The sequence below is a fragment of the Arachis stenosperma genome, chromosome 4 (assembly GCF_014773155.1).
Source record: "Arachis stenosperma cultivar V10309 chromosome 4, arast.V10309.gnm1.PFL2, whole genome shotgun sequence".
Lineage (NCBI taxonomy): Eukaryota > Viridiplantae > Streptophyta > Magnoliopsida > Fabales > Fabaceae > Arachis > Arachis stenosperma.
The window spans coordinates 30131552-30141400 of record NC_080380.1 but is presented as its reverse complement, the minus strand read 5'-3'; the positions used below and the strand labels follow the sequence as shown (position 1 = coordinate 30141400).

Genomic DNA, 9849 nt, shown 5'->3' with positions numbered 1-9849 from the left:
TGTATTTATGTAAGTGATCATCCAAAAGAATAGATGTAATTGCACAATTGTGTAAACTATTTTACAATATCAATATATTAAAATTAAACTCTAATTTGTATCTAAAAATATAAGATAAAAATATATATTAAATTAATTTAATAAAAAATAAAATATTATTGTAGCATTATTTAATTAATGAATTTATTTAGTTGAAGTTTATATCTCTTTTTTTCTACTCAACTTTAATATTTACTAGTAAATTAAAGAATTTTGTACCGAATACCTATTTTGATAATTAGTTCTCAAACATAAATTAGAGTAAAAATTAATTGAAACAATAATGCATTTTGTATTTACCTATTAAGTAACTAACTTTATTATTATAATTATTTGACATTAATTTTTGGTTTTTTTATTAAATAATTGAATAATTTTTAAATAATCTATAAAATATATAATGAGAATATAAAAAATTTTTGGTGCATAATTTTTTTTAAAATACTATTTATCGTATTTAATTCATAAAAAATGTTTCACTTTTATTATTGGTTAAAAGATAATCTATTTATATCTTGATTAATAACATTTATTATTATTATTATTATTATTATTATTATTATTATTATTATTTATAAAAAGGTGAATTAATAATCACATTATTACTTATCAATATATTAATGTTTATAATGAATAATAAAAATTGGGACAAATGAAACAATTAAACCAAATGGAGAACAAAATTACCTAATTCTACCAAATTAAAAAGCGTTACTTGGATCACCAAAAAGCACCTTCTTATGTAATTCGAATGAGCTCAATTCGAATTAGAAAAACCAATAGTAATTCGAATTAGACAAAGTTGAATTAGTAGAGGCTCTTGTAATTCGAATTATGCCTGGATGTAAGTTTTACGTAGTACGAATTAGTTTGATTCGAGTTAGGCATGCATATAATGTTAAGGTAGTTCGAATCAGAGTGATTCGAATTATACATGCAAGGAGAGCCCTAGTAATTCGAATGAGTCTGTTTCGATTTATTTGTGTATAATTCAAAATTGACTACTTCGAATTCACAAGTACCCAACGTGTATAAATATGGGGTGAACATGAATTCCTCCCACTAGAGTGAAACACAATGGCTAGTGAGGAGAGTTTTTTAGTGTTGGTGCAATATATAGGGTCAATTAAGAAAAAAACTCGTTCTGGTATTAAGTTTACGAATAAGAATTTCCTCAGTATTTTTTTGAAACCTACAACGAGCTTTGCAGACTTCCTAAATTCTATAATATAGAAACTGGGGTTGCAAGGCGTGAAATGGGTTGAGAAGTTATTCTATCGCATTCCGATCTCAGTTCTGCGAGATGATGTGAAATATGATTTGTTTGTCATAGGGAATGGTAAGGATTAGGAGGTTCTGTTCCATTGTCGTCGGCAGTTTTTCGAGGTCAGGACATCTGAGTTGTTAACAAAGCTTGTAAACGTGGTCTCTAGCTCAGGTGGTTCGAACCGGAATACCCAAACTCTAGCAACGGCAGCCTATTCTAGTTAGAAACCTGTTGGTGCATCTTTGGTGCACGAAATTGTGATCATCAATGGCGCCATCAACATGGTACGCTCAATTGCAATCTCAACTCTTTATCACAACTTTGCACAACTAACCAGCAAGTGCACTGGGTCGTCCAAGTAATAAACCTTACGCGAGTAAGGGTCGATCCCACGAAGATTGTTGGTATGAAGCAAGCTATGGTCATCTTGTAAATCTCAGTCAGGCAGATTCAACTGGTTATGGAGGATTGATAATTAAAAGATGAATAAAACATAAAATAAAGATAGAGATACTTATGTAATTCATTGGTGAGAATTTCAGATAAGCGTATGGAGATGCTTTGTCCCTTCCGTCTCTCAGCTTTCCTACTGTCTTCATCCAATCCTTCTTACTCCTTTCCATGGCAAGCTGTATGTTGGGCATCACCGTTGTCAATGGCTACAGTCCCGTCCTCTCAGTGAAAATGCTCAACGCGCTCTGTCACAACACGGCTAGTCATCTGTCGGTTCTCGATCATGTCGGAATAGAATCCAGTGATTCTTTTGCGTCGGTCACTAACGCCCCACAATCGCGAGTTTGAAGCTTGTCACAGTCATTCAATCCCTGAATCCTACTCAGAATACCACAGACAAGGTTTAGACCTTCCGGATTCTCAAGAATGGCCGCCAATGGATTCTAACTTATACTACGAAGATTCTGATTAAGGAATCCAAGAGATATACATTCAAGCCTTGTTTGCATGTAGAACGGAGGTGGTTGTCAGGCACGCGTTCATAAGTGAGAATGATGATGAGCGTCACATAATCATCACATTCATCATGTTCTTGGGTGTGAATGAATATCTTAGAACAAGAATAAGCTGAATTGAATGGAAAATAGTAGTAATTGCATTAATACTCAAGGTACAGCAGAGCTCCACACCTTAATCTGTGGTGTGTAGAAACTCCACCGTTGAAAATACATAAGTGATAATGGTGATCATTGGCTTCGGCCCCAGAGTGGGAACCAGAAGAACCAAGATGAAAATACAATAGTAAAAGGTCCTATTTATAGAGAACTAGTAGCCTAGGGTTTACAGAAATGAGTAAATGACGTAAAAATCCACTTCCAGGCCCACTTGGTGTGTGCTTGGGCTGAGCATTGAAGCTTCCATGTGTAGAGACTTTTCTTGGAGTTAAACGCCAGCTTTTGTGCCAGTTTGGGCGTTTAACTCCCACTTCTGTGCCAGTTCCGGCGTTAAACGCCGGGAATTCTTGAGCTGAATTGGAACGCCGGTTTGGGCCATCAAATATCGAGCAAAGTATGAACTATTATATATTTCTGGAAAGCCCTGGATGTCTACTTTCCAATGTAGGGAGGTCAGAATCCAACAGCATCTGCAGTCCTTTTTCAACCTCTGAATCAGATTTTTGCTCAGGTCTCTCAATTTCAGCCAGAAAATACCTGAAATCACAGAAAAACACACAAACTCATAGTAAAGTCCAGAAATTTGAATTTTAACCAAAAACTAATAAAAATATAATAAAAACTAACTAAAACATACTAAAAACATACTAAAAACAATGCCAAAAAGCGTATAAATTATCCACTCATCACAACACCAAACTTAAATTGTTGCTTGTCCCCAAGCAACTGAAAATCAAAAGGATAAAAAGAAGAGAATATGCAATGAATTCCAAAAACATCTATGAAGATCAGTATTAATTAGATGAGCGGGGCTTTTAGCTTTTTGCCTCTAAACAGTTTTGGCATCTCACTTTATCCTTTGAAATTCAGAATGATTGGCTTCTATAGGAACTCAGAATCTGGATAGTGTTATTGATTCTCCTAGTTAAGTATGATGATTCTTGAACACAGCTACTTTATGAGTCTTGGCCGTGGCCCAAAGCACTCTATTTTCCAGTGTTACCACCGGATACATCCATGTCACACACACATAACTGGGTAAACCTTTTCAGATTGTGACTCAGCTTTGCTAGAGTCCCCAATTAAAGGTGTCCAGGGTTCTTAAGCACACTCTTTTTGCTTTGGATCACGACTTTAACCGCTCAGTCTCAAGTTTTCACTTGACACCTTCACGCCATAAGCACATGGTTAGGGACAGCTTGGTTTAGCCGCTTAGGCCAGGATGTTATTCCTGTAGGCCCTCCTTTCCACTGATGCTCAAAGCCTTGGATCCTTTTTATTATCCTTGCCTTTTGGTTTAAAGGGCTATTGGCTTTTTCTGCTTGCTCCCTCTTTTTTTTTTTTGAATTCACTGCTTTTTCTTGCTTCAAGAATCATTTTTATGATTTTTCAGATTCTCAGTAACATTTCTCCTTTTCCATCATTCTTTCAAGAGCCAACAATTTTAACATTCATGAACAACAAATTCAAAAGACATATGCACTGTTCAAGCATACATTCAGAAATCAAAAGTATTGCCACCACATCAAAATAATTAATCTGTTATAAAATTTGAAATTCATGCAATTCTTCTCTTTTTCAATTAAGAACATTTTTCATTTAAGAAAGGTGATGGATTCATAGGACGTTCATAACTTTAAGGCATAGACACTAAGACACTAATGATCATAAGACACAAACATAAATAAAACATAAAGCATAATTTTCAAAAAACAGAAAAATAAAGAACAAGGAGATTAAAGAACGGGTCCACCTTAGTGATGGCGGCTTGTTCTTCCTCTTGAAGATCTTATGGAGTGCTTGAGCTCCTCAATGTCTCTTCCTTACCTTTGTTGCTCCTCTCTCATGATTCTTTGATCTTCTCTAATTTCATGGAGGAAGATGGAATGTTCTTGGTGCTCCACCCTTAGTTGTCCCATGTTGGAACTCAATTCTCCTAGGGAGGTGTTGATTTGCTCCCAATAGTTTTGTGGAGGAAAGTGCATCCCTTGAGGCATCTCAGGGATTTCATCATGAGGAATTTCCTCATGTCCATGAATGGGATCTCTTGTTTGCTCCATCCTCTTCTTAGTGATTGGGCTTGTCCTCATCAATGAGGATGTCTCCCTCTATGTTAATTCCAACTGAATTACAGAGGTGACAAATGAGATGAGGGAAGGCTAACCTTGCCAAGGTAGAGGACTTGTCTGCCACCTTATAAAGTTCTTGGGATATAACCTCATGAACTTCTACTTCCTCTCCAATCATGATGCTATGAATCATGATAGCCCAGTCTATAGTAGCTTCGGACCAGTTGCTAGTGAGAATGATTGAGCATTGGATAAACTCCAACCATCCCCTAGCCATGGGCTTGAGGTCATGCCTTCTCAGTTGAACCGGCTTCCCTTTTGAATCTCTCTTCCATTGAGCGCCCTCTTCACAAATGTCTATGAGGACTTGGTCCAACCTTTGATCAAAGTTGACCCTTCTAGTGTAGGGGTGTTCATCTCCTTGCATCATGGGCAAGTTGAATGCCAACCTTACATTTTCCGGACTAAAATCTAAGCATTTCCCCCGAACCATTGTAAGCCAATTCTTTGGGTCCGGGTTCACACTTTGATCATAGTTCTTGGTGATCCATGCATTAGCATAGAACTCTTGAACCATTAAGATTCTGACTTGTTGAATGGGGTTGGTAAGAACTTCCCAACCTCTTCTTCGGATCTTATATCGGATCTCCGGATATTCACTCTTTTTGAGTTTGAAAGGGACCTCGGGGATCACCTTCTTCATGGCCACAACTTCATAGAAGTGGTCTTGATGCACCCTTGAGATGAATCTCTCCATCTCCCATGACTCGGAGGTGGAAGTTTTAGCCTTCCCTTTCCTCTTTCTAGAGGTTTCTCCGGCATTAGGTGCCATAAATGGTTATAGAAAAACAAAAAGCAACGCTTTTACCACACCAAACTTAGAAGGTTTGCTCTTCCTCGAGCAAAAGAGGAAAGAAAAGAGTAGAAGAAGAGGAAATAGAGGAGATGGAGGGAGAGAAGTAGTGTTTAGGTTGTGTGAAAATGAAGGAGTGAAGTAGGGTTTATATAGGGGTGGAGAGAGCGGTAGGGTTCGGCCATTATGGGTGGGTTTGGGAGGGAAAGTGGTAGGTGGGGTTTTATGAAGGATGGATGTGAGTGGTGAAGAGAATGGTGGGATTTGATAGGTGAAGGTTTTTTTTTTTGGGGAAGAGGTATTGCGGTGATTGGTGAATGGGTGAAGAAGAGAGAGAGTGGTGGGGTAGGTGGGGATCTTGTGGGGTCCACAGATCCTGAGGTGCCAAGGATAGCTCATCCCTGCACCAAGTAGCGTGTAAAATGCCTTTTCTGCCAATCCTGGCGTTAAACGCCGGGCTGCTGCCCTTTTCTGGCGTTAAATGCCAGTCTAGTGCCCCTTTCTGGCGTTAAACACCAGTCTGGTGCTCCTTTCCGGCGTTAAATGCCCAGAATGGTGCCAGACTGGGTGTTAAACGCCTATTTGCTGCCCTTACTAGCGTTTAAACGCCAGCAAGCTTTTCCTCCAGGGTGTGCTATTTTTTTTTCTGTTTTTCATTCTGTTTTTGCTTTTTCAATTGTTTTTGTGACTTCACATGATCATTAACATATAGAAAACATAAAATAACAATGGAAAATAGATAAATATAACATTGGGTTGCCTCCCAACAAGCGCTTCTTTTATGTTAGTAGCTTGACAGTGGGCCCTCATGGAGTCTCATAGATGTTCAGAGCAATGTTGGAACCACCCAACACCAAACTTAGAGTTTAGTTGTGGCCTTCCAACACCAAACTTAGAGTTTGACTATGGGGGCTCTGTTTGACTCTGTTTTAAGAGAAGCTCTTCATGCTTCCTCTCCATGGTTACAGAGGGATATCATTGAGCCTTAAACACAAAGGATTCTTCATTCACTTGAATGATCAATTCTCCTCTGTCAACATCAATCACAGCCTTTGCTGTGGCTAGGAAGGGTTTGCCAAGGATGATGGATTCATCCATGCACTTCCAATCTCTAGGACTATGAAATCAGCAGGGATGTAATGGTCTTCAATCTTTACCAGAACATCCTCTACAAGTCCATAAGCTTGTTTTCTTGAATTGTCTGCCATTTCTAGTGAGATTCTTGCAGCTTGTACCTCAAAGATCCCTAGCTTCTCCATTACAGAGAGAGGCATGACGTTTATGCTTGACCCTAGGTCACACAGAGCCTTCTCGAAGGTTATGGTGCCTAATGTACAAGGTATTGAGAACTTCCCAGGGTCCTGTCTCTTTTGAGGTAATCTCTGCCTAGTCAAGTCATCCAGTTCTTTGGCGAGCAAAGGGGGTTCATCCTCCCAAGTCTCATTACCAAATAACTTGTCATTTAGCTTCATGATTGCCCCAAGGTACTTAGCAACTTGCTCCTCAGTGACATCTTCGTCCTTTTCAGAGGAAGAATACTCATCAGAGCTCATGAATGACAAAAGTAAATCCAATGGAATCTCTATGGTCTTATTATGAGCCTCAGATTCCCATGGTTCCTCATTAGGGAACTCATTGGAGGCCAGTGGACGTCCATTGAGGTCTTCCTCAGTGGCGATCACTGCCTCTTCCTCCTCTCCAATTTTGGCCATGTTGATGGCCTTACACTCTCCTTTTGGATTCCCTTCTGTATTGCTTGGAAGAGTACTAGGAGGGAGTTCAGTAACTTTCTTACTCAGCTGACCCACTTGTGCCTCCAAGTTTCTAATGGAGGACCTTGTTTCAGTCATAAAACTTTGAGTGGTTTTGATTAGATCAGAGACCATGGTTGCTAAGTCAGAGTGGCTCTGCTTAGAATTCTCTGTCTATTGCTGAGAAGATGATGGAAAAGGCTTGCCATTGCTAAACCTGTTTTTTCCACCATTATTGTTGTTGAAACCTTGTTGAGGTCTCTGTTGATCCTTCCATGAGAGATTTGGATGATTTCTCCATGAAGGATTATAGGTGTTTCCATAGGGTTCTCCCATGTAATTCACCTCTTCCATTGATGGGTTCTCAGGATCATAAGCTTCTTCTTTAGGTGAAGCGTCCTTAGTACTGCCTGGTGCAGCTTGCATTCCATACAGACTTTGAGAAATCATATTGACTTGCTGAGTCAATATTTTGTTCTGAGCCAATATGGCATTCAGAGTATCGATCTCAAGAACTCCTTTTTTCTGATTCGTCCCATTGTTCACAGGATTCCTTTTAGAAGTGTACATTAATTGGTTATTTGCAACCATTTCAATGAGTTCTTGAGCTTCTGCAGGCGTCTTCTTCAGATGAAGAGATCCTCCAGCAGAGCTGTCTAATGACATCTTGGACAGTTCAGACAGACCATCATAGAAGATACATATGATGCTCCATTCAAAAAGCATGTCAGAAAGACACTTTCTGATCAATTGTTTGTATCTTTCCCAAGCTTCATAGAGGGATTCACCTTCCTTCTGTCTGAAGGTTTGGACTTCAACTCTAAGCTTACTCAATTTTTGAGGTGGAAAGAACTTTGCCAAGAAGGCATTGACTAGCTTTTCCCAAGAGTTCAGGCTTTCTTTAGGTTGTGAGTCCAACCATATCCTAGCTCTGTCTCTTACAGCAAAAGGGAATAGCATAAGTCTGTAGACCTCAGGGTCAACCCCATTGGTCTTGACAGTGTCACAGATTTGCAAGAATTCAGCTAAAAACTGATGAGGATCTTCCAATGGAAGTCCATGAAACTTGCAATTCTGTTGCATTAGAGAAACTAATTGAGGCTTAAGCTCAAAGTTGTTTGCTCCAATGGCAGGGATAGAGATGCTTCTCCCATAGAAGTTAGGAGTAGGTGCAGTAAAGTCACCCAGCACCTTCCTTGCATTGTTGGCATTGTTGTTGTTTTCGGCTGCCATGTCTTCTTCTTGTTTGAAGATTTCTGTTAGGTCCTCTACAGAGAGTAGTGCTTTAGCTTCTCTTAGCTTTCGCTTCAAGGTCCTTTCAGGTTCAGGGTCAGCCTCAACAAGAATGCTTTTGTCTTTGCTCCTGCTCATATGAAAGAGAAGAGAACAAGAAAATATGGAATCCTCTATGTCACAGTATAGAGATTCCTTGAGATGTCAGAGGAAAAGAAGAATAGAAGGAAGAGGTAGAAGAAGAAGAATTCGAACTTATCAAGAGAGATAGAGTTTGAATTGTTGATAGTGGAGGAGTGTTAGTCCTTAAATAGAAGGATGTGAGAAGAGGGGAAGCATTTTCAAAAATAAATTAAAAGATTTTGAAGAAATTTTGAAAAACTGAAGAATGATTTTCGAAAATTAAAGTTGTGAAAGAAATAAAGTGATTTTGAAAAAAATTTTGAAACTAGAAATCAAAAGGATATGATTGAAAACTATTTTGAAAAATATGTGATTAAGAAGATATGATTGAAAAGTTATGGTTTTAAAAAGATATGATTGAAAAGATATGATTGAAAAACAATTTAAAAAGATTTGATTTTTAAAATTAATGACTTGGCTAACAAGAAATTTAAAAGATATGATTCAGACATTAAACCTTTCTCAACAGAAAAGGCAACATACTTGAAATGTTTAAATCAAATCATTAATTGTTAGTAAGTATTTTTGAAAATGGAAAGAAATTGATTTTGAAAATATATGATTGAAAAGATATGATTTGAAAAAGATTTAATTTTGAAAAATTATGAAAACTTGAAAAAAATCTGAATTAAAAACAAAATCTTCCCTCTTGTGCCATCCTGGCGTTAAACGCCCAGAATGGTATCCATTATGGCGTTTAACGCCCCAAACTCTACCTTTTTGGGCGTTAAACGTCCAACTAGGCACCCTGGCTAGCATTTAAACGCCAGTTTTCCTTCCTCACTGGGTGTTTTGAACGCCCAGCTTTTTCTGTGTAATTCCTCTGCTGTATGTTCTGAATTTTCAATTCTCTGTATTATTGACTTGAAAAGACACAATTTTAAAAAAATTTTGGATTTTTAATGAGCAATGCAACTAAACATGGAAAACTAAGATTAAATCAACAATGCATGCAAGACACCAAACTTAGAAGTTTGTATACTACTGACTATAATAATTTAAGAATGCATGTAAGAAACAACTAAACACACAAAACAAGAGAATTTAAAGATCAGAGCAAGAAAATCATCAAGAACATCTTGAAGATCAATGAAGAATATAATGCATGTAATTTTTTGAAAATTAGAAGAATAAAGACATGCAATTGACACAAAACTTAAAATTAGACACTAGACTCAAGCAAGAAACATAAAATATTTTTGATTTTATGATTTTATAATTTTTTTGGATTTTTCGAAAACTGAGTGGAAAAGAAGATAAGGATATCAAAATTCTTAATAAGAATTTCCAAGAATCATGCAATGTTAGTCTAAAGCTTTAGTCTAAA

At 37.6% G+C, this 9849-nt stretch overlaps 1 non-coding gene across 1 annotated transcript; it reads left to right on the top strand.

The window, feature by feature from the left end:
- The first annotated feature begins 7826 nt into the window (after positions 1-7826).
- Positions 7827-7934, top strand: LOC130978261 (small nucleolar RNA R71). Its single transcript, XR_009085914.1, has one exon. It is a non-coding gene; the product is annotated as a small nucleolar RNA R71 (small nucleolar RNA).
- Positions 7935-9849: the final 1915 nt, after the last annotated feature.